The sequence below is a fragment of the Drosophila virilis genome, unplaced genomic scaffold, assembly GCF_030788295.1.
Source record: "Drosophila virilis strain 15010-1051.87 unplaced genomic scaffold, Dvir_AGI_RSII-ME tig00001534, whole genome shotgun sequence".
Taxonomy (NCBI): Eukaryota; Metazoa; Arthropoda; class Insecta; order Diptera; family Drosophilidae; genus Drosophila; species Drosophila virilis.
The window spans coordinates 29,947-37,325 of NW_027212842.1; the positions used below are offsets into that span (position 1 = coordinate 29,947).

General features: G+C 23.7%; 1 pseudogene across 1 annotated transcript; it reads left to right on the forward strand.

The window, feature by feature from the left end:
• Positions 1–911: 911 nt before the first annotated feature.
• Positions 912–3,917, forward strand: LOC138911544 (NADH-ubiquinone oxidoreductase chain 2-like; annotated as a pseudogene). The gene is made up of 2 exons (XR_011417246.1): positions 912–931; positions 1,093–3,917. The product of XR_011417246.1 is annotated as an NADH-ubiquinone oxidoreductase chain 2-like (transcript).
• Positions 3,918–7,379: the final 3,462 nt, after the last annotated feature.

Consider the following 7,379-nt stretch of genomic DNA (forward strand, 5'->3'; position numbering starts at 1 on the left):
TAGAATCCAAAATAATCAAAAATAAACCCCTATTAATATAATTTCCATTTAAAAATAAAAATGAAAATTAAATATTATTTAATTTTTTCATATTAATACATAAATTTTTAAACTTTTACATAATTTTAAAATAATTAGTATTATATAATAATACTACATTTTAGTAAAATAAAAATAGAATGATTTTTTAATTTTAATAACTTATAAAAATTACAAAATTTAATAAACTTACAAATTTTAAAAATAAATAAATTAAATAAAATTAATTTAAGTAAACTCATTAAATAAATCATTAATATGTAATTATAAATTTACTAAATAATTAAATTTAATTAAAAAATTAATACCAATAACCCTATTAAATTAAAGTCAATTTTAAGGCTATTAAAAAATCATTCTAATTTTTTTTTTTTTTTTTGCAAATTAAGAAAAAATAGATATAAAGAAAATGTATCTATTTTTAAATTAATAAATTTTAAAAAAACATTTTTGTATACTAAGTCTAGATTAATAGATAATCTATATATATATAAATATTTAATATATTATTATATAATTAACAATTTAAATAAAAAATTTCGCAATCCAAAAATCATTACAAATATGGTAAAAAAAAATCTATATTTTAAAGATTTATCTAATGATTCTTTTGATTTATATAAATTAATATAAATTTTATAAATTATTATATATTTATATATTTATATATTGTTGATGATTTACTATAATATATATATCTATATAGAAAATTTTAAATATCTATAATTAAAACTATATTTAAATAAATTTACTACTAAAATGTATTATTTAATTTAAATAATTATAATATTAAAAATTAAAGAATTTTTCAAAATATATTAGTAAAGTACAAAAAAAAAAAAAAAAAAAAAATAGACGGGATTTTATTGTAAATGAATTGCCTGATAAAAGGGTTATCTTGATAGGGTAAATTATGTAGGATTCTACATTCATTGATTGATTTTATTGTTATTTTTTGAAGGATTTTATATTTAATAGAATTAAACTATTACTAAAAGTATCAAAAACTTTTGTGCATCGTACACCAAAATATAAAAAGATAAGCTAACTAAGCTACTGGGTTCATACCCCATTTATAAAGGTTTTAATCCTTTTCTTTTTAATTTTTAATAATTCTTCAAAAATTTTATTTATTACAATAATAATTATTGGAACATTAATTACAGTAACCTCTAATTCTTGGTTAGGAGCATGAATAGGTTTAGAAATTAATTTGTTATCTTTTATTCCCCTAATAAGAGATAATAATAATTTTAAATCAACAGAAGCTTCTTTAAAATATTTTTTAACCCAAGCTTTAGCTTCAACTGTTTTACTGTTTTCAGTGATTTTATTAATGTTAAATAATAGAATAACAATTGAAATTAATAACTCATTTACTTCAATAATTATTTTATCAACTTTATTGTTAAAAAGAGGAGCCGCCCCTTTTCATTTTTGATTCCCCAATTTAATAGAAGGATTAACTTGAATAAATGCTCTTCTTTTAATAACATGGCAAAAAATTGCTCCTTTAATATTAATTTCTTATTTAAATTTAAAAAATTTATTACTTATTAGAGTAATTCTTTCAGTAATTATTGGAGCAATTGGAGGTTTAAACCAAACTTCTTTACGAAAACTTATAGCTTTTTCTTCTATTAATCATTTAGGTTGAATACTAAGAGCGTTAATAATTAATGAATCAGTTTGAATAATTTATTTTTTATTTTATTCTTTTTTATCATTTATTTTAACTTTTATATTTAATATTTTCAAATTATTTCATTTAAACCAATTATTTTCATGATTTATACAAAGAAAAGTTATAAAATTTACTTTATTTATAAATTTTTTATCTTTAGGTGGATTACCTCCATTTTTAGGATTTTTACCAAAATGAATTGTAATTCAACAATTAACTTTTTGTAACCAATATTTTCAATTAATAATTTTATTAATATCAACTTTAATCACATTATTTTTTTATTTACGAATTTGTTATTCAGCATTTATGCTAAATTATTACGAAAATAACTGAGTTATTAGCACCCAAATCAATAATTTTAGTATAAAACTATACTTGATTTGTACATTTTTGTCAATTTTTGGATTATTTATAATTTCAATATTTTATTCTATATTTTAGGTTAAAGGCTTTAAGTTAAATGAAACTCATAGCCTTCAAAGCTGTAAATATAGGAAATCCTTTAAGCCTTAGTAATTTATTACTCCTTCAAAATTGCAGTTTGATGTCATTATTGACTATAAGACCGATTTATAATTTTACTAATCAATTGATTAAGAAGAAAATTTCTTATAAATAGATTTACAATCTATCGCCTAACTTCAGCCACTTAATCGCGACAATGATTATTTTCAACAAATCATAAAGATATTGGAACATTATATTTTATTTTCGGTGCTTGAGCAGGAATAGTTGGAACATCTTTAAGAATTTTAATTCGAGCTGAATTAGGACATCCAGGAGCTTTAATTGGTGATGACCAAATTTATAATGTAATTGTTACAGCTCATGCTTTTATTATGATTTTTTTTATAGTTATACCAATTATAATTGGAGGATTTGGAAATTGACTTGTACCTTTAATATTAGGAGCTCCTGATATAGCTTTCCCACGAATAAATAATATAAGATTTTGACTTTTACCCCCCGCTTTATCATTATTATTAGTTAGAAGAATAGTTGAAAACGGAGCTGGAACAGGGTGAACAGTTTACCCTCCATTATCAGCAGGAATTGCTCATGGAGGAGCTTCTGTAGATTTAGCTATTTTCTCTTTACATTTAGCAGGAATTTCTTCAATTTTAGGAGCTGTAAATTTTATTACAACAGTAATTAATATACGATCTTCAGGAATTACTTTAGACCGTATACCTTTATTTGTTTGATCCGTTGTAATTACAGCTCTTTTACTTCTTTTATCTCTTCCTGTTTTAGCAGGAGCTATTACAATATTATTAACAGACCGAAATCTTAATACTTCATTCTTTGACCCAGCTGGTGGAGGGGATCCAATTTTATACCAACATTTATTTTGATTTTTTGGTCATCCAGAAGTTTATATTTTAATTTTACCAGGATTTGGAATAATTTCTCATATTATTAGTCAAGAATCAGGTAAAAAGGAAACTTTTGGATCTTTAGGGATAATTTATGCAATATTAGCTATTGGATTATTAGGATTTATTGTATGAGCCCACCATATATTCACAGTTGGGATAGACGTAGATACACGAGCTTATTTTACATCAGCAACTATAATTATTGCTGTGCCTACAGGTATTAAAATTTTTAGTTGACTTGCTACACTTCACGGAACACAACTTTCCTATTCACCAGCCATTTTATGAGCTTTAGGATTTGTATTTTTATTCACAGTTGGAGGATTAACCGGAGTTGTTTTAGCAAATTCATCTGTTGACATTATTTTACATGACACATACTATGTAGTTGCTCATTTTCATTATGTATTATCAATAGGGGCAGTATTCGCAATTATAGCTGGATTTGTACATTGATACCCTTTATTTACAGGATTAACTATAAATAATAAGTGATTAAAAAGTCAATTTATTATTATATTTATTGGAGTAAATTTAACATTTTTCCCTCAACATTTCTTAGGTTTAGCGGGAATGCCACGTCGATATTCTGATTATCCAGATGCTTATACTACATGAAATGTAATTTCAACTATTGGATCATCAATTTCTTTATTGGGAATTTTATTTTTTTTCTATATTATTTGAGAAAGTTTAGTGTCCCAACGTCAAGTTATTTACCCAATTCAACTAAATTCTTCAATTGAATGATACCAAAATACTCCTCCTGCTGAACATAGCTATTCTGAATTACCTTTATTAACTAATTAATTTCTAATATGGCAGATTAGTGCAATGGATTTAAGCTCCATATATAAAGAATTTTTACTTTTATTAGAAAATAAATGTCAACATGAGCTAATTTAGGTCTTCAAGATAGAGCTTCTCCTTTAATAGAACAATTAATTTTTTTTCATGATCATGCATTACTGATTTTAGTAATGATTACTGTTTTAGTTGGATATTTAATATTTATATTATTCTTTAATAATTACATTAATCGTTTTTTATTACACGGGCAATTAATTGAAATAATTTGAACAATTTTACCTGCTATTATTTTATTATTTATTGCATTCCCATCTTTACGTTTATTATATTTATTAGACGAAATTAATGAACCTTCAGTAACTTTAAAAAGAATTGGTCATCAATGATACTGAAGTTATGAATATTCAGATTTCAATAATGTTGAATTTGATTCATATATAATTCCTACAAATGAAATTTCAAATGATGGGTTTCGTTTACTAGATGTAGATAACCGAATTGTTTTACCAATAAATTCTCAAATTCGAATTTTAGTAACAGCAGCTGATGTAATTCATTCATGAACAATCCCAGCTTTAGGAGTAAAAGTTGATGGAACCCCAGGACGATTAAACCAAACTAATTTTTTCATTAACCGTCCAGGATTATTTTATGGTCAATGTTCAGAAATTTGTGGAGCTAACCATAGTTTTATACCAATTGTAATTGAAAGAGTTCCTGTAAATTATTTTATTAAATGAATTTCTAATAATGTAAATTCTTCATTAGATGACTGAAAGCAAGTACTGGTCTCTTAAACCATTTTATAGTAAATTAGCACTTACTTCTAATGAACTAAAAAATTAGTTAAAATTATAACATTAGTATGTCAAACTAAAATTATTAAATTATTAATATTTTTTAATCCCACAAATAGCTCCAATTAAATGATTAACTTTATTTTTTATTTTTTCTATTACTTTTATTTTATTTTGCTCAATAAATTATTATGCTTATATACCTTCTTCCCCTAAATCAAATGAATTAAAAAATATTAATTTAAATTCAATAAACTGAAAATGATAACAAATTTATTTTCTGTATTCGACCCATCAGCAATTTTCGGTTTATCAATAAATTGAATAAGAACATTTTTAGGTCTTTTAATAATTCCTTCTATTTATTGATTAATACCTTCTCGTTATAATATTTTTTGAAATACAATTTTATCAACTTTACATAAAGAATTTAAAACTCTTTTAGGACCCTCAGGTCATAACGGTTCAACATTTATTTTTATTTCTTTATTTTCTCTTATTCTTTTCAATAATTTTATAGGTTTGTTTCCTTATATTTTTACAAGAACAAGTCATTTAACATTAACTCTTTCATTAGCTTTACCTCTATGATTATCTTTTATAATTTATGGGTGAATTAACCACACTCAACATATATTTGCCCACCTCGTGCCTCAAGGAACCCCAGCAATTCTTATACCTTTTATAGTTTGTATTGAAACAATTAGAAATGTAATTCGACCAGGAACTTTAGCAGTTCGATTAACTGCTAATATAATTGCAGGTCATTTATTATTAACTTTATTAGGAAACACAGGACCCTCTATATCTTACATATTAGTCACTTTTTTATTAATAGCTCAAATTGCTTTATTAGTTCTTGAATCTGCTGTAGCTATAATTCAATCTTATGTATTTGCTGTTTTAAGAACACTTTATTCTAGAGAAGTTAATTAATTTATTTATTTATATATATATATATATACAAATATATAAGTATATAAAATAAATGTCTACACATTCAAATCATCCATTTCATTTAGTTGATTACAGACCATGACCATTAACAGGAGCAATTGGTGCAATAACAACTGTTTCAGGAATAATTAAGTGATTTCATCAATATGATACATCATTATTTTTTTTAGGAAATATTATTACTATCTTAACTGTTTATCAATGATGACGAGATGTATCTCGAGAAGGAACTTATCAAGGATTACATACTTACCCTGTAACTATTGGTTTACGATGAGGTATAATTTTATTTATTTTATCAGAAGTTTTATTTTTTGTAAGTTTTTTTTGAGCATTTTTTCACAGAAGTTTATCCCCAGCAATTGAATTAGGAGCATCATGACCACCTGCTGGAATTATTTCTTTTAACCCTTTTCAAATTCCTCTTTTAAATACTGCAATTTTATTAACATCAGGAGTTACCGTAACATGAGCTCATCATAGATTAATGGAAGGAAACCATTCACAAACTACTCAAGGGCTATTTTTTACTGTTCTTTTAGGAATTTACTTTACAATACTTCAAGCCTATGAATATATTGAAGCTCCATTTACAATTGCAGATTCAGTTTATGGTTCAACATTTTTTATAGCTACAGGATTTCATGGGATTCATGTTCTTATTGGAACAACATTCTTATTAATTTGTTTATTACGACATTTAAATAATCACTTTTCTAAAGCCCATCATTTTGGCTTTGAAGCAGCAGCATGATATTGACATTTTGTCGATGTAGTTTGATTATTTTTATATATCACAATTTACTGATGAGGAGGTTAATAAATTTATTATATCAATATAGTATAAAAGTATATATGACTTCCAATCATAAGGTCTATTATTAATAGTATTGATAATTTTTTCAATTCTTTTTATCGCCACAGTAATTATAATAATTTCTTTTATTGTTATAATTTTAGCTTCAATTTTATCTAAAAAAACCTTAGTTGACCGAGAAAAAAGATCTCCTTTTGAATGTGGATTTGACCCAAAATCATCTTCTCGGTTACCATTTTCTTTGCGATTTTTTTTAATCACAATTATTTTTTTAATTTTTGATGTTGAAATTGCTTTAATTCTCCCTATAATCATTATTTTTAAATTTTCAAATTTAATAATTTGATCAACAACTTCAATAATTTTTATTTTTATTTTATTAATTGGACTATACCATGAATGAAATCAAGGTATATTAAATTGATCTTCTTAATTAATAATAGGGTTGTAGTTAATTATAACATTTGATTTGCATTTAAAAAGTATTGATATTTCAATCTACCTTATAACAATTTTTGAATATGAAGCGATTTATTGCATTTAGTTTCGACCTAATTTTAGGTAATTTTACCCTTATTCTTTAATTGAAGCCAAATTAGAGGCTTATCACTGTTAATGATAGAATTGAGCTTTTACTCCAATTAAGGAAGTATGGTGATCAAGTAAAAGCTGCTAACTTTTTTCTTTTAATGGTTAAATTCCATTTATACTTCTATTTATATAGTTTAAAATAAAACTTTACATTTTCATTGTAAAAATAAAATTTTATTATTTTATAAATTACTAAAATAAATTCACTATATTTAAAGATTAAATAATCTCCCCAACATCTTCAGTGTTGTACTCTAAATATAAGCTATTTAAATATAAAAATAATAAAAAATTTACTAAAA